At 40.5% G+C, this 23,763-nt stretch overlaps 1 pseudogene; it reads right to left on the reverse strand.

Moving 5' to 3' along the window:
- Positions 1 to 6,648: 6,648 nt before the first annotated feature.
- LOC110211851 (antizyme inhibitor 1 pseudogene) overlaps positions 6,649 to 23,763 on the reverse strand; it is a 32,399-nt pseudogene continuing 15,284 nt past the window's right edge.

Raw genomic sequence — 23,763 nt, forward strand, 5'->3', positions numbered from 1 at the left:
TAACCATGCTCACCATCCACTCTTCCTTCCAGTGACACTGGCTTTGATATAATTCTTCAAGTAAGACACTCTGTCTCCCGACTCTTGACAGTTATCCTGGCTGTCCCCTATTCATGGAATGCTCCACCTGCTCACCTGACCCTCTTGTCTTCAAGTCCCAGCTAAAACCCACCTTTTAGAGGAAGCCTTTCTCTATCCTCCTTAATTCTGGTGCCTCTCCTCTGTTGATGATGTTCAATTTAACCTGTATATATCTTGCTTGCACATCATTATCTGCATGCTGTCCCCTTCTCTACCCCCCACCTTAATTAGAGTAAGCTCCTTGAGAACAAGAATTGTCTTTTGTCATCTTCTCCTTTTTCTCCTCCTCCTCCTCTGTCATTGTCATTGTCGTTGTCATCATCATCTTCTTCTTCTTCTTCTTCTTCTTCTTCTTTCCCCAGCACTTAGCACTGACTGACTGTCCTTTAATAAAGAAGTGTCAAACACACTGGAGACTGCATTCAACCCTATTTGAGTTTGATACCACTACTTTACTGTGCAATTAAATTAGCCTATGTTTCAAAGCTTTGTGAACCTGAGTGTTTATAAGGGAAAGCTAGTGGAATCACCTGAGAGATGGTAAAGTTCTATCCTAATGTGTTATCTTTGTTAACTAAATGCTAATCTTGGTTGTTTCTCTGCTGTTAAAGGACTGCAAGTGATGTCAGCCCTCTCTGAATTTCAGCTCCCTGGGATAAAGCCAAGTTGCTCTGTCCGGTTACAGCCATTGCCAACATTTGTACTTTAAAGTTTGCAAAGCACTTTACATATGTTATGTCATTTGGGCCTCACAAATATGAGTTTTTAATTAAGTTCACAATTCCCAATAATGATCTTAAAGTCCTTACTATCTTTCTCCCCACATGATTCTTAGAGATGAATTCCCCACCCCAACACTGATCCTTCTAGGGCACACAAAACTTGCTCATGGTTGCAATCCTTCTTATTGTCTAATTTTGGTCTCTCTTGAGCACTCTCTGTCTCTGTCTCTCTGTCTCTATTTATCTCTCTGTCTCTCTCTCTCTCTGTGTCTCTCTGAAAATTGCCAACCAGCTCTGTTCATCCTACCAGGAAATCCATGAGGAGAACTTTGGGTGCAGGCTAGAGAAGGACTCAGATCATTTTTATATCAGTTTTGTGATGATGCCATCCATGTCTGGGTTGTCTTGCTCTAGTCTGACCTTTCCTCCTCCTAGTATTGAAAATTATGTTGACTCAGTGACCCACTGTTCCCTGCCCTGCTTGTCAATCAGTGTTGGGGGGGAGGTGACACCAAGTGTGCATTAACTGCTCTTTGTATCACACCTCTACTTGTGACATATGTACCCCTACCTGCAAATTGTCCTGTTCTTGCTACCTTGGGGAGGAACTGAGATGAAATGCCCCAACCTCTTTTGCTGAGGTGTACCTATCCAAATTGTCTTTCAAGTTCTCCATAAAAGTTGGCCCTGCCTTGAAGTCATCACCTCATTTATCAGGGTGAAAACCCTAAATGAAGAATTTTCCTTTCAACAAATGATGAGCTATAGCCTGGAGCTTTTTTGTTTGTTTGTTTGTGTTTTTAATTTGTTTTTCTTTGTTTGTTTTTTTATGGCTTTTTCACCTCTGGCTTACCCTGATTAATGAGGCAAAACTCAGGACAAAGAGAATAAAAAGAATTTTATTATGAGTATGTCAATGTAGCAATACATTGATCACTGGAGATCAGCAACGGCTTCAAGGTGAGGACAGCTTTTATAGATAATTTTCAGACAATCCACTTAGGTCCGCTTCAGCAAAAGAAGTCAGGCCCTTGAATCTCAGTTCCTCTTCAGTGTAGCAAGACATTGACAATTTGCTGATGGGGGTACCTGACAAAGACCAAGTGATACAAAAGCTGCAGAATTAATATTTCCTTCCCATCTGGAGCCTTCCCCCAACACTGATTGACAAGCAGGGCTAGGAACAATGGGATGCTGAATCCATATCACTTTCTTTCTTTCTCTTTCTTCCTTCCTTTTTCTTCCTTCCTTCTTTCCTTCTTTCTTTCTTTTTTCCTTTCTTTCTTTCCTGTCCCAGAAGAAGGTCTGAACTTAGCCTGTGGAGTCAAGGAGTAGGGTCTATCTACTGTACCCCACTGGCTCCTTCCCATCTTTCCTGGTCCTAACATGCCCAAACTGCTTCACAAAGAGCAGCAGGCAAAGTTCTTTTGTCTGGGGACTACTGGGGATGGGAGCAATAGGTGCTGTGGGACTATGGGGTACTAAATTACTGTTGGGGCTAGGAGACCCACAACTCTATCTAGTTCCTTTTTAACCCTTAATATACTGTTTCTCTCTATCTAGATTCCCTCTCCCCCAAACCCAAGTTTGAAAGGACTTCCCTTGGCTCCTCACAGAAACATAGAATTTGCAAGTTCACCAAGTCCAACCCCTATCTGAAGCCTGGACACTGTAAAATGGAAAAGTAATTTTAATTCTACTTTTTAAGACTTAATCAAGCTGCCATAAGTTAAGTATTCTCCCACCCTTATGAGTCTAAATTCCTTGCCCTTGTAATTTCACCCTTCACCAACATTCCAGGGAAACTTACAGAAAGGTCAAGCTGTTGTCTTGCACTTACCTCCACCCTTTACTCAGGCAGGGGCAGCTGGATGGTACAGTGGATAGACAGTTGAGCTAAGATGAAGACTCATCTTCCTGAGTTCAAATCTGGCTTCAGGTACTTATTAGCTGTGTGACCCTGGGCAAGTCACTTAACCCTATTTGCCTCAGTTTCCTTCTTGGAGAAGGAAAGGACAAAGCACTCCAGTATCTTTGTTGAGAAAACCCCAATTAGGGTCACAAAGAGTGGGACATGACTGGACAACAACAAATTGCTCAGGTGGTCTCCTGATCATTTGAGTCTCAATTCTATTATTTTAATTTGTATCTCCTCCCTGGTATTGTCCACCTTTGTCACCTCACCCACTACCCAGTCAACCCAAATCCTAGTTACTGCTGCAAAGCTGCTGCAGGTGACTCTCTTTGTTGGCAGTCTAATCCTATTATCTGAAGACTATTCCCATTTCCTGAACCCTGGGAGAACTGAAGTGACTCTTATCCCACCTCATTAAATGTTTACCAATTGGGATTGTCTTGCCTGAGCCTGAGGAGGTCCAAATGGTATAGTCAAATCAATCAGAAGAAAGATACACTCAGGTGTAAAGGACCCTGTCAGCCCTCACTATAAGTCATTTGGCTGAACTGAGGTAGCCATTTTAATCCTTTTGTTAACAGAGTTCAGGGCTCTATTAGTAAATTGATAAAGTTTGGAAATTTTGAATCTCAGTGTTTCACAGGTAAACACACAATTAACACCATTTGTTGGGTAGGAGAACACAGGAGGGCTCCTAACACTAAGAAGTGTTCTAGCACAGGTTCACTTTTGATCTGGTCAAACAGGGAGACAACTTCGGAGGAGTTAAATAAACTTACTTTAGTCTAGTCTTCTCAAAAGGATTGCTGATAATGGGAGTCCCAACTCCTACAGCATTCCCTAATCACAATTCTCGCAGGGTGGGGCATGAATGATAGGAGTTAGGAGTCCTACTGGACCCCTAAAGCCTCAATGGGTGCTGATTGAGGCAAACACAGATTCCCCCCAAGCCTTGATGGGGGCTGATCAAGGCAGGTACATACATTCCTCTATGCATTACCCAAATCCCAAAATGGGACCAGTGCCCACTTGCTTTGTAGGGCAACAGACAAAGAAGGCATATTGCTATTGTTAGCCCTACAGGTTAACTTTAGCAATATCGTCATGACCTAGCACAGCACAAGCATACATTATGTCCCTCCCTGCAACTGTGCGATAGAAATTGTTTTCAACCATAATTAGTGGGAAATATTATTTAGGATCCTGGAACTATTATCTCAAAAGGAATAATAAAATCCTCTTTACACACACTAAAATTCACCTTACTTATACTCAGTCTACTCTGCCTGTATTAATTTCTATTGCCACAACTTTGGGGGCTCAGGGATCAGGAGAAAGAGGCTGGTCCCTGAAAAGAGCCTCTTTGGGGAACCCAAATCTCCCCCTTGAGTGTTCTAGATGAAATCTTATCTCCCCCCCTGAGGGGGGGCAGAGGTTTCTCTGTGGAGGACTGCAGCACAGACCTGACTTTTCTCTCCGTTGTACAATTTTGGGGGTCCATTCTTCTTCCAAACTGAAGGTAACCATTCTATTGGGAAAAATAGCAGCTTTTGTCTGTCTTGGGGGTGCTATTTGTGTTCAGTGTGATAATTTGATAATAATTAGCAATATAATAACCCAGGAGATTCCCTCCCCTAAGGGATTTTAAAACCTTGAAGGATTTTCTTTTTTACCTTTACAATTCAATTTACTATATAGAAATCACAGAATTCATATTCAAATTCTGGATTGAGATTACAGTATTGTAACCAGAAAGGATAGTAACAATAATTCAGTACTTTTTAGCATATCAAATAGAAATATATGGGTTCAAAACTTCAATTTTTATGGCAAAGTCTTCAAATACAATACAGATATCTGAAGTTACTACCATATAATTTACAAACAGCTCTGAGCTGTTTTCATTTTCACATAAGACAAATCTTCTACAGACTTCATAGCAAAATTGATATGCTGTGAAACCTAGAAGTAATCCCAAGTGATCAATAAGCTCAAAGCTGCAGGCGTTCCTGGGCCACAAACAAGCATGATATCTAAAGGAGGTAGGGAAGCAATTCCTCCAACTTTCTGAGTTCTAAGGATGTTGCGTGGTAAGTTTAGGATTTTGAGTTTTGCATAAAACCCTACATTTAGCCTCAGCCACCCCCACAAATACAATTAAGATGACACACCAGCATGCTAGGAACCTAAATTTTAGTAGCCCCAATATTAAATTCAAATAGACATTCATTAAATCACAAAGCAATGAGTGCACCCTATTGGTTTCAAAGGCTGAAATTTTGAGAAAATCATGATCAATTTCTTTCTGCTTTGAAACACGTGTAAAAATCAGTTGGGAACAATGATCCTTGTTTCATTACTATTTCAATTCTGAAAGCTAAAATTATTAATAACATTAACACTGAACTTTACAAATTCTGACTAAACACTGTCAGGCTAAGAATAAACAAACAAAAACCCAAACCAAATTAGCACAAGAATTAAAAGAATAATGCTAACAACTCAAAGTAACAAAGAATTAAGGGAACAGCTTAAAATTTTTTCTAATTATTACTGCAGTTGAAAAACTCAGTAGTATGCTTTCCTGCGATTAAAAAATGTAAATATCCAGTGCAAAAGAGCATCCAGGTTTTTGAAGATGGGTATAGCCCTTCTTTTTACTGATATGCATAAGTATCTGAAATTTATTCCCCCCCACACCTACTCTGTTATTTAGCATAAATTACCATTTCAGCCAATAAACTTGTACTTGTATGTCTAAGGTACTACATGCATTGTATCTATATATAGATGTCTATTTATTACTGTTGGGCTTTCAGATTTAACATATTTGATGTTAGAATTGTTAAAGAAACATACTATGTTTAATAAACATTGCAAACTACATGTCAACTTTCCAGTGAAGAATCTGAATTTCACAATGATTTATCAAACTTATTTTACTTAAATGATTGAAAACTTAAATAATTGGGGGGAAAAAGTGCTGCCAAACTAAACTTGAAAAAATGGGCTAAAGAAAAATAATTTTCAAAACAACCATATACAGATCTATTTCAAAACTACCTTTGCTAAGTAGCTCCTTTCCCAAAGTTTTAACCTGAAAAAACAGTAAAATCTACACAAAACTTTATTGCAATCATACACTGGTTACATCAGGTCAAACACAACAAATACTATGATGCAATTTTACATTTATTAAACTACAATTCAAAGCACAAATTTACACATTCTTTTTTTTTCCAAGACAATTGGGATTAAGTGACTTGCCCAGGGTCACACAACTAGTAAGTATCAAGCATTTGGTCCGAGGCCAAATTTGAACTCAGGTCCTCCTCACTTCAGGGCTGGTGCTCTATCCACTGCTCCACCTAGCTGCCCCAAAATTTACACATTCTAAATACACTAAACATATCTAAATGAAGTTCCACTGGTTTCTCGCTGACATTTGATACATCTGGGCAAAAGACAATAATTTTACAAGACTTTCTAACTGGCATCCTTGGTATAAAAACTGTGTACTTTGTATGTAAATGGTTTATAATGAGGAACCCAAGCAATGGGCCTTTCATCTCCACCAAGTCATTCATTGCATATTTTATTTTAAATGCTTAGGGCTTGGACAACTGGTAAGTTTAAATCTGCATACATCATGTAATTCCCACCTCACCCTGAAGAATTGTAGTTGTAAGCTGGTTTTGCCTGGTCCCAATTAGCTATTATTATTAATTTCTTTCAAGTTTTGGAGAGTGAATAGTTAAGAGTGTTCCATTTTTCTTCCAGACTGGAATGTGGACCAGACAAGCTTAACTTGCAAGTTCAGGTCTAAAAGGAAATTTTAATGCCTGTTTTAAGTTTCAGTGGAAAAGCTGATGCTGTCTTGGGCTCAGCTGAATGCAAGAAGGCACAAAAAAGAAGTTTTTCATTATTGTGTCTGAAGTAATTCCAGCATTTTGCATCTCATACCAATCACTGAATGACATCATGTAATAAATACTTGGCCTCTGAAAATCATTAAAAGCAGATGGCTCATGGAGAGTGCTTCCATATTATCAAAGATCAGCCAGTCTCCCATGTTCAGCTCAGGAAGAAGACAGTTTTCCACAATTTGATCAAGCTTATCACAGGATGGACCCCAAAGATTGCTTGTAAACAAGGGTGTATCTTTTTTGTATTTCCTGTGAACCTCTGGAATGCTATTCAAGTTCTCAATTTACTTGCAAAAGAACCATAAACACCATCATTCATGTGATACGTAAAGTCTGGTTTTTTACTCCTGGTTTTTCCTACACCAGAGGAAACATCATTTTCCACAACTTTCTTTGCAATGGTATTAACTGCTAACATGAACACAGAAGATACATGGTAGTTTCCAGGTTCCAAAATGACCTTAATGCCAGATCCTTCAGGAAAGTAGACATCCAACAATGGGCTGATGACATGATTAACCTCTTGTAACTGAAATTCGCTACCTGGGAAGCCTCTGCCAATGTTCAATATGGTCATCTTAAAGCTAAATTCTCCAGCCATGTCAAACATACATCGGGCATCAGATTAAGCATGAATATACACGAGGTTCTTTGCAAGAGCTTGAAACATGAAACTTAATACCAACTATTTGGATGTCAGGTTTCTTAGCACATTCCAAGGGGTGCCTACAATTCTTCAGCATGGTGCTTAACTTTATGTTACTCTCTTCATCTTTGCTAATATCTTCTGTTGTGATGTGTAATAAGAGTTTAGTATTTGGATGACTACATATAATTTTCTTCAATTCAGTTTCATTGTCACATGACATGATGTTAACCCCAGTTTTTGCTGCATACTTTATCTGAGAAGATTGCTTACGTGGACTTATATCAATGATGTTTTCAGGAGAAACACCCAACTTGTGCACCAATGTCATTTCATTTTTGCTGCAAATGTAGTTCCAAGAGCTGCTAAAATCTATAGAACAGCTGGAGTCAGGTTGTATTTTACTGTGTAGAATGGCTTTATTTGAGCCACAACATTCTACCACTGACTGTTTCTTCACATTTTTTCCAAGATCTCCAACAAAAAAAAAAGCATTTTTTCCTGTTAGGATATGTTCATAGACATAGTTATCAATAACATTTCTAAGATGTGTTCCTTTATCCAACCAGCCAACAGAGTAGTTTGCGTCTTCAATCCTTTTATCTCAGCCATACTCCACAAAGTTGAAAGTCATAAACCAGGAAAAACAAGAAAATGGGCCACCAAGCCTTACATTTGAGTCCTTAGAATATGCAACTAACTGCTACAAAGGCTTCTTTAGTTGATTGCACTTCAAAAGAAACTGATACATCTCTCAAATAATCACAAGATAATTCTGGCAGCAACAGCCCACTTGACACCAAGCTGGATGAATATGGGTCTTGGATTTGTGAAGTGGAGACCTCCATTGACAAGTTAGGAAATGGAACCCTCCTATCATCAGCTGGGTTCCCAAGGTGGCACAGTGTCGAAGTCGAACTGCTCTCTATAAAGTACTTCTCCTAGGCTCTCTAGATAGTTGTATGCCTGGTCAGAAATTTTGCTATGACATAATGGCCCAAAGAGTCAGGTAAAGTGTCTTCTCTTTTTAGGTGAAATTTTTAAAGAGGGGATGTGGTTACCTACCACAGAAATACAGGAGGCTGCTGGGGTCAAAGGCTGCAGAGGAGAAAAAAATAAACACTAATTTAAAAACTCCCCAAATGAGGTGGGGGCAGGTGGGGATTTAGGATGATAGGCAGGTTCCATAAAGAGAAGAACAACAGAGTGAAAAAGGTAGAGACTGAAGGAAGAAAGAAGAAAAAGGCAACAACACAGAAAGATGGGGGAAGCTAGCTGGGATGAAGAGTAAGTGTCAGGAATTCTCTTTCTAAAGAATTTCTTTCTTCAAGGGAGACTCTGGGCATAAGCTAGGAGAAATACATAAGTATTTAAGCATTTAACCTTTTAAGGCTGAGGGAGCAGAAACACTCCCCAGCCAAAAAAGTGGTGATTAAAAGATATAGAGCAGAATCAGCCTAAAGATAGAAAAGTCCCAAAATTGTCCTATACAGGCACAACCTATTTCTTTTTTGAAGCTTCATCATTGGTATTTAATATTTGGGTGTCTGACTTGTCATTTCCATTTCTTTAACCATTGTTTCAGTTGGGACTCATGGGAGACCCCATCTGTCAGTCCTGTGTCTATTTATCTGTGTTTGTGTGTGTGTGTGTGTGTGTGTGTATGTGTGTTTTACAAATTTTTCTTCAGCCAAATCTAAGGAGACTTTTCTAGAATAATGAGAGCTAAAAATAATGAAAATACAGTGCCAAAAGGAACTCCTTTAGAAAAACTCTGAAGCCTGGGATAAAGAGGAGCTCCCAGTTGAACCTGGAATGACAAAAAAAGAAGCAATTAGGTTATGTGATATTTGGCATAAAACAACTAGAAATTCTGCTGATGAAAGGTTTTGGCCTAGATATGTTACTTTCATTTATTATAAATTAAAAGATTTATGACTAATCATAAATGAGCACCCAAAGCATTTAGAGTACTGGTTCTGTTGGAGCAAAATGACTAAGCTTCTATCTGAGGACAAGTCATCCAATTACATTTGCCTGATATCTTCAAGGAAACCTCTCTCCTGGGAAGGACCTTCTCTCTCTCTGGCTCCCCTACCTCCCTACCTGCCTCACTTTCATACTCTCCCATTCCTTTGCCCTCACTCCCACCTCTCTACCCTGCCTTATCTTCTTTCTCTCCCACTCCTTTGACCCCTCCTGTCTTAACTCCTGTCTCCACAGCTTCTTCCAGAAATGAGGGAAAGTCTAAAGGCATCTTCCCTCTTGACCCTAGGGGCAATCTGGTCCTTAGATCTCATAAGCTTTTCAACCCTCTAACCTTGCACTTGGAGGAGTAACACTCCCAGATTTGACAAAGACCCTGGAGCTGTCATGGAACTATTCTAAGCCATATTTAAACACTATAACCTGTCAACCAGATGGAACCAGCCTCTAACCTGTGGGTGGCTGGAGCTGAGCAGAGCATTCTAGAGACAGGAGAGTCCAAAATCAAACTGAAGTTTAATTTCAAAAGCAAGGGAAATGGCTTGCAAGCAAGGACACGTGCCAGAGCCCCACCCCTAGTAGGAGGTACCCTGGAGTTTTCCTCACAAAGAATGATGAGGTCAACCAAAGCAGGAGATCAGAGGCAAGGGCAAAGGACTCACCAGATTGGGGGGGGGCGGTAGGGAGGGAGGGTCAAACTCCAGAGAAATAAATCTCTGGTGGTACCTAGTAGGTTCCCACTGGTACTAGAGAGATCAATGGCCCAGTTCCGTGTCCAATCCCACTTCTGACACCAATTAATGTCAACCAGATGGAACTGGTCTCTAACCTGTGGGTGGCCAGATCTGAACAAAGCCAGCTAGAGACAGGATAGTCAGGGATCAAACAGAAGTTTAACTTCAAAGTGAGGGAAGTGGCTTACAAACAAGGACACATGTGCCAGAGCCCCACACCTAGTGGGTGGGAATCCATTTTAGTGTGGGGAGATCTATACCTATACCAATAACTGTGCAGTGAGCTGTAGCCCTGACAGTGAAGAGTAACAATAACAATGTGACAAGTTTGATTCATAGAAAGGCTTCATCACCAGAAACAATCCTGGGATTTTGCTGTGGCTGAGATCATCCAGAGAGTGAATGCAAAGGATTGTTATGCCAAGCTGCTTGCTGGGCCTTAGCTCTGGAAAATAGGGTGTCTCCTAATATCTTGACAAACCCTACCTGGGCAAATGTAACTGATTTAATGGAAATTCCACTCTGCCAGGAAAAGCTACAAGCTATTATAGAAAAAGCAAATAGACTTGCTCTATTGAAAGGGGGCCCTAATTGGCCTTTACAAGACCCACATTGGGACCCCAGTAATCAGGATGGTTACATCAGATTACAACAGGCAATCTCTGCTTATGAGTAGGAATGTTTGTGCTGAGAACTGGATTGAGTTCCAAGAGACATTACAAGAAAAGAATGAGACCCCTAATTGTTTTTATGATAGACTGCACAAAAGTGCTAAACTGTATGGAAGGTTAGATCCCACTAACCCTCGAGATATATGCAACATTAGTGTGCACTTTGTTCATCAATCATTGCCTGAAATACAAGAACATTTCTATGGGAGATGCCCTGGATGGCTCACGCTGTCTGTATGTGAGCTTATGGCCATTGCCTAACATGCTTTTGAAATGGAGAAAAAGAAGAAAAAAAGAAAAGGAAAAAGAGGAGAGGGAGAAATAGGAAAAAGAGAAAACTGGACAAGCTGTTTCAGAGGCTGTATCTAAAGTTCGAGAATTAGTCAAATGTTTTTACTACAAAATAAAGGGCCACATTGCTCAAAGCTGTTGTAAGAGAAGAAGGGCCCACAGAAATAAGGGGAGGAATGACCCTAGAGGTTCCCAGAGGAACTTTGCTTCATGAAGGTGCATGGTAGGGCTTGCAGCTGGGGGATTTGAAGAGGACCCTTTTGTATTCCCTGAACCTGGTGTCTCAGCCCCAATTATTCCCGTCCATTCTTCTTCCTGAAATAATGAATCCCATGTCAACCTTAAGTTGGGGATATACTCTATGATTGCTTATTGGACACTGGAACCTCATATTCACTTCTAGTGAGTAAACTTGATTTCAGCTGTATTGGGTCTTTAAATGTTGTTGGGGTCTCAGGGATGCCTCAGAATGTTCCAAAATTGTCCTAACACATGGAGTTCATGGGTCCCCTTTCTGTTGAATATTCCTTCCTTCTCATACCCAAATACCCTGTATACTTGTTGGAGGGAGATCTCCTATGTAAACTTAGGGCTACTATTACCTGTTCCTCTGATGGTGAATTATCCCTGCCGCTACCTAAGGATTCCCTCTCTCTGTTCCCCATTCTCATTCCTAGTGATCAGGAGGCATTTGAGGACACTTAGCATCCCATCTGACATACCTGACTCCCTTTGGGCCTCTTCCTCCTCAGATGTATGACTTCTAAAATCTGTTCCCTGTCACTGTTAAAACTAAAGGAGGCCCTCTACCCTCTATCTCCCAGTATAAGAAAGCCATTGAGGGTATTTCACCCATCATCGATTCCTCAAGAGACCGAGGTATTATAATTCCTTGCAAATCACCTTGTAAAATACCAATCCTTCTGCTTAAAAAGCCTAAACAGGTCCAAATGGCAAACCTGTTTATCATTTTGTTCAAGATTGGTGCACTATTAACACTTATGTTATACCTAGTGAAATAATTAGATTGATTCTGTGTCTTTTTTTCTTTAATTGATCCTATTTACAGTTAATTGATTTTTGTCCTGTAACTGCCCAAGTCTTTGTCTTTGAAATTAATAAAGAAATTTAGCTGGCCTGTAATGAGTTAAGTTTGGAAATCCAGTTCTCCTGTTAATCACTGTTCTGTTCTAGTGTCAAGGAAATCTGTTACCCTTGAAGAAAGCAGGTAGACCACAGAGTCTGGTCTAGTATCTTTATACCACCAAGCTATCCTTCAAGGAAGTCTGGTTTGTTATCCAAAGACGTCTGGTTTGCTATCTCTTTCCTTGTAGAGGCAGCTGGACTCAAACAATGAACATCTCTTAGTAACAGGAGGGAAGGAAGGGGTGGTTGCTAGCCCTCATTCCCAATTTCCATACAATCATACTTTCTTTCATTTATGATACTAGCCTTCGCATTTTCTGTACTCCCTAAAACTGTAAGAGAGCTGACTCCGTCATTTGAGGTCTTAGCTTTGCTGGAGAAGTTGAAATCCTATTTATTTGGTAAATTCACACTTTACTAACAAATTGATGAGGCTAGGAACTTTTGCCTCAGTTTACCTTAATTTAACTGTTACACTAGACATCCTGTGGTACCCAGCCCTGCTACCATCATTTCCTCAATTCCTTGTGAGGCAACCTGATTCACAGTGGTGGATCTTTTTCAGAATTTTTTTTTCAATTCCCGTACTGTTTGCTTTTACATGGAAAAACTCACAGTGGACATAGACTTGTTTCCCTCAAGGGTGTATAAAGAGTCTCACTTTATTCTCTCAAATCTTACAGCGAGATTTGGCCCATCACTTTAAAGGTGCCACCTTGGTCTTGGATGTGGATAATCTGCTTCTAGAAGCTCCAGAAGCTAAGATTTGCCAGGACAGTCATCATCTATCATTGGAACGTTAACAAAGAAGCAATAAGGTCTCTAAGTCTAGCAGTGCCTGCCACGGGTGGAATATCTGTGATTTATCCTAGCTGCTGGGACTCTTCTGTTTTGCCTACACCCATTCAGACTATCCAGCAACTCTCTACATCCACCACTAAGTGGCAGCTGCATACCATCTTAGGAGAGACTGTATACCACAGACACTGGATACCTTCATTCAGTGGGATTACCGAGCCCCTTGTTTCACTGACATTCTGTTTCAGGACCTTCACAATTAACACCTTTCTGCTCTTGTGGAGCTCAAAAGGGCCCTGTTATCAGCACCTGCACTGAGACTCCCAGATCGCAGTAAGTCCTTCTCTCTTTTTGTACATGAACAAAGGGAGGTAGCCTCCAGTGTCCTAACTCAGATGTTGGGACCTGCTCCTCACTCAGTGGCTTATTATTCTGCACAGTTTGATTTTGTGGCTGTGGCTGCCACTGCTCTTGGTGGAATAAGTGTGTGATTTTAGTTTTGGCTTCCCTTTTAACAGTGTGGTATCCCTGTGAGGTTGAGACGCTCTTATTTTGCCACCAAACTCAGGCTTTTTCTGATCAGAAACTTGCCACATATGAAGTGACTTTGCTCTTAGTAAAGAGAACATTGCACTAAATCCTGCTGTGTTGCTCCTTGACTTGCTGACCTCGGGAGAGCCTCTCCATGACTGTGCCTCAGTAGTGGACATTGCTGAAAAGCCCCTTTGCAGAACCTCAATGACTTTTTGTATCCTGACAGGTCATCTTTTATGAGAGACAGTGTTCACTGTATTGGTGATGCTGTGTGACACCGTCTGGGTGACTTCATTGACCACTAATCTCAGCTCTTAGGCTGCTGAGCTTGTGGCCCTTACCCAAGGGTGCCACTAGCCAAAAGGCAAAGCAACATGAATAGTATTAACTTGCAGGTCAGCATTTGGTGCTGTGGGGTTGCTCTGGCTACAAAGAGGCTTTCTGATATCTGCCAGTAAGGGCTTTGCAAATGCAGAATTCACCAAAGGTTTCTTATTTGCCCTGGCCGTTGTTCACTGCTTTGCCTACATAGCGGGGGACTAATGTTTCAAGAAGGAAAAATCGTGTTGATGCTGCTGCCAAACTTGCCACCCTGGAAGGCCCTGCACGTATGTTTAATCTCTCCTTCTGGAGATGATAACATCCCTTTTTCCTATAATGACTCTGAAGTTGAGAAGTGGAAACAACGGTACAAGGCAAAACAGGGTGTTGGGGTCTGGACAACTGCAGAGCACAAACCATTCCTTCCCTGGAGTTTCTATCCCCAAGTATGTCTACCTATCCACTTTGGCACTCAAAGAATCATGGATTCCATTAGGACGGTTGAGATTGTGCCAGGTGTCACCAACACAGCTGCCTTGTATGTGCCTCTTGCTCTACTTACTAGGCTCACAACCAACGTGCCTTCTGTGACAAAGCCTATGGTGGGCATGATCCTCTAGCTTGTAAGCTTTCAGAACATTTGCAGATTGACTTCACCCATATGCCTAAAGCTGGCCATTACAAGGTCTGTCTTATTTTCATTGACCACTCACTCGATGGGTAGAGGCCTTTCCTGGCTCCCCATGCTGGAATTAGCTGGATTTGTTGCTAAAATACTCCTGAGGGTGAGTGTCCCTCACCTTGGCCCACTGGCTTGCATTAGCTCTGACAAGGGCATTCACTTTACTGATTCTATCCTATCCCAAATCTACTCTACACCTTACCACCCTGGAAGCTCAGGCCAAGTTGAGTGCATGAATAAGGAGCTTTAAATCATGATTGGCAAATTGTGTACTGATGTTTTCCCCTTAGCATTGTTCTATCTGTGCAGCAGACCAAGGTGGAAATTACATATGTCTCTTTTTGAAATGCATTTTGGACACACCCCTATCCAAGCAAAATCTTTTTCCTCAGTATTACTAGGGGGAGATAGCTCTCTTGCTCCCTAAATACAGGAACTGCAAATCAGGCTGTGGGAACTGCTGCTCAAAATATAACCCACGCCACCTGTCAGGCATCCAGTGAGATTAATAGAGATAAATTCTTTAGCAAAGGTAGTCCTGCAGAACCACTTGGCCTTAAACATTCTTACTGCCACTTTAGGGGGAGGCTGTGTTCTTATTAATCATTCCTGTTGTTCTTACATTAGTAGCTCAGGGGAAATTGTTACAAATATCCATGGGCTACAGTGTTTTATGAATGACACTCAGCAAATTGTGACAGAAACTCATGGAACATCTGGGAATAGCTAATGGCAGAATCTTTCTCCTTGGTTCACATGGTTACAGGGAACTGGCCCGTTAGCCACACTTGTTAAATGGGCCCTCATTACCTTTAATCTAGTTATCCTTTTCAGGCTGTGCCTTAATTGCTATATTAGGGAATGTTCCAAGCTTTCTCTAAAAGGTAAACTTATGGTAATGCACACTAATGATAATGACCATGTTAAAAATCTTATAGAATTAGCTTATTGATAAATGATCCCATTTTATCCATTGATAAAAGATGGGGGGCTTCTGTTGTTTTGATCCAGCCCTTTAATCTGCTTACTACTCTGCCTGCCTTGGCTCTGATGCCATAGGGGCTTCCCCCATGCCTTGGGAAACTCTTGAATATGGTTGTCCTCAATTTCCAAATGATCTATTTCTACTTCAGGATGAATTTAAACTAGTAAGATCAACATGTGCTTATTTTTAATAGTTATTGCAACTTGTGAAAGACAACAGTAATTTAGCCCCAAGCCATGATTAATGAAACTTTGCTGTTTGAGACAAAATCTTGTGGGACTGTAGTTGATAATATTCTGAGTTTGATTTCAGGTATAATTGAGTCATTAAGGCAGTATTTCACCATTCCAAGGAAAAGGCCAATAGCTCAGTGGAAGTGGGATCTGCACACTGCTTCTACTGATGGATATTTGTGCCTAGGGAATAGTTGAGGTGGTGACCTTGTAAAGACTAGGGTAGGACCCTCTTGACTCAATTTCCCATATAAGAAATTTTCCCACCTGGTGAATTCTGAGCTGACTGTGATAATGCTGTTAGACAATTGGCTGCCTGTATGTCTCTTGACTGGAATCATAATGGAACTGGGGAAGCATCTTCCCCCTGGAATAACTATGTCCATCTTTTTCCTTTTATATAAAATTTCCATAATCAGGGCAGGAGAACACTGCTCATTTCACAAATTTATCTAATTTTAATTTATAGGTATAAGATATACATCCTCCTAAGGAAGGAAATAGAATTAGACAAAAATTATTTTTAATTAGACAAAATTTAATTGGAATAATAAATTTTGGGAAAGCAATACAATTACAGTTTGGAAATGAATAAATTCTCAAAATTGGATTAAGAATTCTACCTATAAATTCCCAAATTGAATAGAAATCATTCGTCCTTTCTGTCTGGTAATTTTAAGAAACAAAAGAGTTTATGTTCACAAGTCAGACCCTCATGGATTCCTTTTTGGGATTTTCTTCTTTGGTGTGTTGATGGCAATGTTAACATTAGGCATGAAGATAGAAACAGCAAGTAGTAATTTGATAAATCAAATACTGTAAGGTTTGAGATAGTTTAAGTATTAGAAAAGCAAGAAATTCTAAATTGTTGAATTGGGTTTTATGTAAAGAGCTATATTAATTTGTATCAAGCTCTGTGTTGCAAATATAGCGGTAAGCACCTAAGAAACTCTGCCAGTAACCTAGAACCAGAGAAACATCTTCTAGGAGAAGCCCTCTTCAGAGCTGCCCTAAGAACAAAACCTACCCCAGAATAAGATCTATTCCATAATCACAAAACTATCTGAGACATCTGAGACTCAAGATTATATGAACATTGGGAGTGGGTATCATATGTAAATCTGTCCTCCAAAGGAGACTACCCCCAGTGGATTTTTGTCAGTGTCAATGAGATGGGTTATTATAAGATTAGGCCTGATGATTTTGTGACCATCATGACAGTCTCCCTGAGGGTAAGCTGTAGCATACTCACGGGCCCCAGAATATTGTATGCTGTCATGGCCATAGGCCTCATTATGAGCTTTTCGTTTTGTATCAACTATTGGATTATTTGTACCACTAGGGTTTTCTCACTTGTAATACATCCAATGGTAAGGAACTTGACAAGGGAAGGAAGAAGGGAGGGAATAAGCATTTATATAGTTCCTCCTATTTGCTAGGCATTGTGCTAAGTACTTCTGTGCTAATAAATGTCTAACTAACACAAAAATATTGTACACACAACACTTTTAAGTGTAATCTGTATTGTTAATATTTTTCTATCACTTTCTTAAACCTAGGTAATCAACAAAACAATAAATCAAGCCCTGCTTTGTAGCATTTGCCTATTTTCAAAGAGTAAATGCTCACACTGAAGAATCTAACAATGTGAGCACGCATGCACACACAGGAAAAAAAGAGAGAGAAAGAGAGAAAGTGCCAATTCAATCTGGCTCTAGCGCAACTCTGAACTCACCCAAGGGAGTCTATCACACTTTTGGGTTGCACTAATACTTAGGATGTTTCTCTTTATGTCAAACATAAATCTCTATAAATTCCACTCACTGGTCCTAGCACTGCTCTGTTGAGCCAAGCAGAAAGAGTATAATCTCTCTTTCACATGAAAGGTCTTCAAATATTTGAAAATAACCATCATGTTCCACTCCTATCCCCAAATCTTCACTTCTCTTGGCTTAACATTCCTAGTCTTTCCAAGGGCATAGTTTTTAGCAAGTATTTGACTGAATGTTTGCTGTGTAATAGGCTCTCTGTAGGTGAGATTGCCAATCCCTTAAGCATAATTAGCTACCGAGCTTCCAGACCTCATACATGCCCTATTTGGGTCTGGGTGGGCATGGAGAGGACTCAGAAGATATGAACCAGAGATTTGGCCTTTGCTGATACTGTAATATGAGTTTATCAAACATCATTTTCCCTCTTAGAAGTCTGGGCAGTGTGTATAGTAGGGCCAAGGACCCAGGAGTAAGGGAACACTAAAGGCATATGCACTATGGCTTCTTCCTTCTCTCCCCCCGGCACTATATGCCTCTGAAAGTGCCATGTTATGTTTTCAGACACAGAAGGGGAAGCCTGCAGGCCTGCTGGCTCATTGTTGAGATTTGGGTAAGAAGCTCCTGAGTGGAGATGCACTCCCTTTCCTATTGACCTAACAGATGTGGTGATAAGATTCAACTACTGCTCTGGAGGTTCTAATTGTTTAACAGTCTTGCTGAATATATAATAAATGTTCAACTATACTAACAAAACACTTGGTTCTTCTATAGTGGGAGTGGGACCACACTTGTGTAGTAAAAGCTGTCCTTGTGTGACTCAAAGGGAGACAGAATAGACATTTCTAGCCTCTTCTCCATGCTCCCCTCCCCCCAACCCAACCCTTCTCGAAGGAAGACTTTCCTTCCAGGAGTGGAAAAAAGAGGTTGGGGCCAGAGACCGATCTACTTTCCTCAGAGAAAGGGGTACCAGATTAGAAGTATATCTATCTTTCCCTTAAATAGTTTTAGTCTAGAGCTGGACTTCTTAAACTTTTTCCACTTGGATCCCTTTTCAAGTTCCAGTGTTCTTTGGCACTGGGTAGCCTGAGGGCATGGGCAGTGTGTAGTGTGCATGCTTAGTGATCAGAACCAAGAACTTCACACAATGAAGATGTATGATGCAACATGGGTAAGTGCTGCCAGAAATACCTCAAATTCATTTTGCATTTGATTTTTAATTAATACAGATATGACTTTTAATTAATGTCTGGTCCTTGCACGTTCAGAAACCTTTTAATGTTGCCAAATTTTCCACGACCACCCACAGTTTAAAAAGCACTGGTCTAGAGGATATGATTGGGTCCCATCTAATTTCTAATCATTTTGTCAGTTTTGGCTGGGGGAAAGGAAACTCCAATCTCTATATCCAAGGCTTAACCTCTTTCCCAGAAATATTGAGAATTGAGGAATATTGATTCCTCAATTAACACAACACACGGGGAATAGCAAAGAAACCCATTTATCCAAACCAGTAGATTTGGATAGAAATCAGAAAAGAGAATACATATCAGACAATACAGAGTGAAGGAGTTCTCTCATTAGGAGCAAGGTAATTCAGCTCAACTAAGATAGTTCTTAATCTCACCGAAGGGGAAACTTCCCTAAATCTCTAGTGTAGCAAGCTGGGAATAGGGACATGATGGAATCTGCCAGCCCCTCTCATGTCTTCCCAGTCTTTTCCTTCAGCAACCTCAAGTGGAGTTGACCTTCCATCTTTTCTCCCTTGAAGCTGGAATCCAGAAGTGCCCAAAGCAACTGGACCCAAAGGGGATTGGCCCTTGAAGAGTTCTAGAAAGGACTGCAAAAGCTGGAGCTTTTGCACCTCTTCCCAACTCCACTCTGCCTCCCATGCAGGGCAAGGCATTCATCTCCACCAATAACAAGAGAATCCCATACCAATTGGCTTTGGGACAGGGGTTACACTCCTATGGGAAATACAGCTCATTTGTACAGAGCTTTTTGTCTGCTGTCTCCCCTGTTAGATTCTGAGTTCTTGAAGACAGGTGCTGTCTCTTGCCTTTCTTGGTATACCCGGTGCTCAGCACAGTACCTGGCACATTTGCTGTTGTTGTTGTTATTCGGTAGTTTTTGACTCTTCATGACCCCATGGATATTGTCCATTGTCCACGGACACTTTGCAGTCGAGGAACTTAGGCAAATAGGGCTTATGTGACTTTCCCAGGGTCATACAGGTAGGAAGTGTCTGAGGCTGGATTTGAATTCAGATCTTCCTGATTCCAAGCCCACTACTCTATCCATTATACCACATAGCTGCTCCTGGCATGTAGTAAATGCTTAAATACATGTTTATTAAAGTGACTGACTGACTCAGCTGGACTAATAGTGTTGCCACAACAGTTTCTATAACCTAAATCTTGAAGAGATTCACAGGTTACATAGAGTGTGGAGTAGTTATGCTTGCACACCCTGGCATACCCAACTCATATTCAGCACATACTTATGGGTCATATATGGTCTGTTGGAACTTGAATTAAGTTCAACAAACATTTATTAAAGTCTTACTGTGTGGAAGGCACAGGGGATACCAGGATAAAAGCTGACACAGTCCCTCCGCTCAAGGAACTTATTTTCTACCAGGAGAAGGGGAAAAGGACAGAATATATCATACGCAAAGATAAATATAAAGCAAGGTAAAATGTGATGAGATCAAAAGTGAGATTCCAATAATATGTAGTAGGATATGGGTCTCTGTTGCCTCTTTGTGTTTGTTCTTTCCTTTTGGGGATGAAGGAGATTGGATTTAGCTACAACCTTGTGAGTTTTGAAATGTAAGGAGAGCAAACCATTAACCAGCTGCTAGGTAGTACAGTGAATAGAGCACTGGGCCTGGAGTCAGGAAGACCCAAGTTCCAATGCGACATCAGATACTTCCTAGCTTTGTGAACCTGGGCAAATCACTTAATCTCTGTCTGTCCCAATTTCTTCAACTGCAAAATGAGATAATCTTTGTAAAGCACTTAACACAGTGCCTGGCACATAGTAGGTACTTAATAAATGTTTCCTTCCACAAGAAGTCTGGAATCTGGAGTCAGTGCCAAGATTTGCCAGAAGCCAGATGGTGGTAAGCTGGGAATTTGCCCAGAAGAGTGACCTGCCCTGCCTAGTCTAACAGTAGCAGAGGTGCAGACTGATCCATGCATTGGTCATGCACATTTGGAAGTGAACCTGATGGGAAGAATACTATATAGAAATTTTCATTAAGTGTGAGCCCTCACTCCCCAGAGACCAAGGTGGTAAAGGGGAGATTGTGGGCCCAGGTGTTGGGGGGAAATTTTTTTGTACTTCTATTCTTGCTATATACCTTTACACTAATTATCCTTTTATAGAAGCCTACAAAATGTGAAGAGAGAGAGAACTGTTTTAGTATCTAAGGGTATAAAGAGTGGGGAGGAAGGAGCCTGTAAGCTGTCCAGAAGACTTAGTAAAGACATATGTGAATTGTCACTATCTTATACATGGCTTCTAGATTGCCTGGTGCCTAGTCCCCATTTGTATCTTTCAATGTTTATATAACTCAAGTGCTGCAATGCCTGGCTTTGCTTAATATTCACCTATGATCCCTCACAGTGCAGTATTCCATCTGATCAGCCCATTTTCCAGTGCTCTACATCGAGTGCTCTGTCCAGACTCCTGTTGCTAATGGTATGAAAAGCCTATGTTTACATTCACTCCTTAGGTCTCCTCAGCCAGAGTTTTCAGTCCTGAACTGTGCCTTGGGCATATCCCACTTGGTTAAACATTCTGCTAACATCTATTCTGCTATCTGTCCTAGAGTCATTAGTAGTGAATGTAATAATGTCTTGTCTCAACCAAAATACCTGAGAGGTATACGGAACCCTATAGACAAAGAGTCTTAGATTTTAAGACTATAGGATTTGAGAGCTGAATAGTCCTTAGAGATCTCCACCATCTCTCCCATTTTACAAAAAAGGAAAGTGAAACCCAAGAAGGTGAAGTGATTTGTCCGGGGCAGGGTAGTAAGTGGAAGCATATGCATTTGAACCTAAGTTCTCTGATTCCAAATCTAGTATTTTCTCTCTAGAGCTCAGAGCAATAAGGCACCCTAAAGACTATCCGGTCTAACCTCATACCCCAGGAAGAGAGCCCTTCTATGGCATTCAATACAGACATTCCACCTCTGCTAGAACCTCTCTAATGATAAGGAGTTAACTATTTACTTATACAGTTCATTCCATGATTAGATTGTTCTATTAGGAAGGTCTTGCTGAACCATAATCTACTTCTTGTTGCTCCTATTCCTGCTCTCTGGGGCCAATCTTTCTTTCACATGATAGTACTTCAATTATTTGACAGTATAGTCAAAGGTGGCCACTTTCCTGTGGAGAAGCTGGCTGAAAGTCTAAACCTAGAGAACCAGATTCTGTCCACCATTGCTGTCTGAGAGCAGCACTCTGGTAGAATGGCAAGAGCTCTGGACTTGGAATCAAAAGACCTGATTTTGAGCCCCAGATCTGTAATTTACTGGTGTGTGACCTTTGGCAAATAATTTTCTCCTCTCTGGGATCTCATTTTCCTCACTTGTAAAATGGTGTTGTATGATTTATAAGGTATGGGAGGAGTGACACGTGTTTTATATAGGTTAAGATGTTTTCCCTTTAAAGGAACAGGAAGGCCATTCTAAGGATCATTAGTTTGGCTTCCTCGCCATCTCAACCTATAGGAAGTTGTCAGCAGCTATAGCAGAATTCCTACTGCCTTGCAAGAAATTACCACTGACCTAGTCCAGCCGTTTATTGTGGTAAAAATGGAGGCAAAGGGGAGTAGCTAGTTTATTTGAATTATTTTTTTTAACATTAGGAATTATATCCTTTTTATCCTTTGTTATTAGTAAAATCTTTTTTTTATTGCATATTATGGTCCACAAGTAACTCATTGCATTCTAACCCCAAATCTCAATCACCGTGCTGGCCTGACTTAGACTTGCATCATAACATAAGATTCCTTCAAGCTCTAACTTAAGTAGTGCTACAATCAGAGCAACTGAGAGCTTGGACTAAGTGGCTTTGGGCCTGTGTAGGCAGTGAGGGGCAGAACATTCCAAGGAGGGATATATGTTTGATATATATGTATAAAACATATGTTTTATATGTATACATATACATATATGATATATGTATAAAATACACATATAAAATATATATGTATAAGAAGTTTAGAAATATATATGTTTAAAACATATGATGCATATGTATACACACATAGGGATATAGATAGATATCTACATATATCCCTCCTCAGAATATGTATAATATGGATCTGTTATTGTGTGTGTGTGTGTGTGTGTGTGTGTGTGTGTGTGTGTATATATTATATACACATATATTCACACACATCCTGAGGGATATTTGGATATAGATAGATTCCCAAGTATAGATTCCTCAGGAATATATGTAGACTATGACAGAAGAGGGGTGTGTTCTGGGTGGAAGGAGGGAAGGAGTAGGAGCATGAAGGACCAAGGTTAAAGAATAGGAAAGATTTCACCTGTGATCAAGTTTGGGACATCCTGTTTTTTGTGGGCCTTAGGAGCATCTGTATTGGAGTGGATCTGGATCTCCCAATTCAGAGAAGATGATAAGAACTTGGAGATCAGCCTGGGGAAGTAGAGATTTATATTAAAAACCCTGTGACCCTCACTTGTGACGATCAAATGAAATAATGCCTGTAAAGTGCTTTACAAACTCTGAAGCACAAAGGTTAGTCATAGTTCTAACTAGGATTGGGAAATTGAAGGTTTGCTCTAGGGCACTGAAATTTGGAGGGTAGTGACTGTACTTTCAGTTCTTTTTGCAGCATTAAAACAATTGAGTTGAATTCTGGATGGGGTGAGAGGAAACAGGGAGTTTGGGGGGGGGGTGGGGAGAGAAGAGGCTATGCTATGAAAATGACCAATTTTCCTCTTCCAGGTATTCCTACTCCTGTGAGTTTCTCTCAGTCTGTCTGCATTCAGAGGACTGGTCTTGCTAACAGCTTTTAAGGAACAGTTTTATGCCACTTGGCCGCAGGTATGTCTTGTGCTACTTAACCCAGAGAAGGAAATTGCCACTTAGGGCTCTGATGTCAATTATTTTTGTTGTTGCTGATGGAGTTCATTCTTTTCATCATTTTGTTTGATGTAATTCAGAAAAAAATGGTCTTCAGATAAGTTTCTATCCTATTGCTCTTTTATGTTTGGTGTTCAGTGAACTATTGTGGAGATGTGCAAAATGATTTATTTTTGTAATTGAGTAAAAGTGTGA

Source organism: Phascolarctos cinereus, unplaced genomic scaffold, assembly GCF_003287225.1.
Source record: "Phascolarctos cinereus isolate Bilbo 61053 unplaced genomic scaffold, phaCin_HiC Scaffold_5;HRSCAF=322, whole genome shotgun sequence".
NCBI classification, from domain to species: Eukaryota; Metazoa; Chordata; class Mammalia; order Diprotodontia; family Phascolarctidae; genus Phascolarctos; species Phascolarctos cinereus.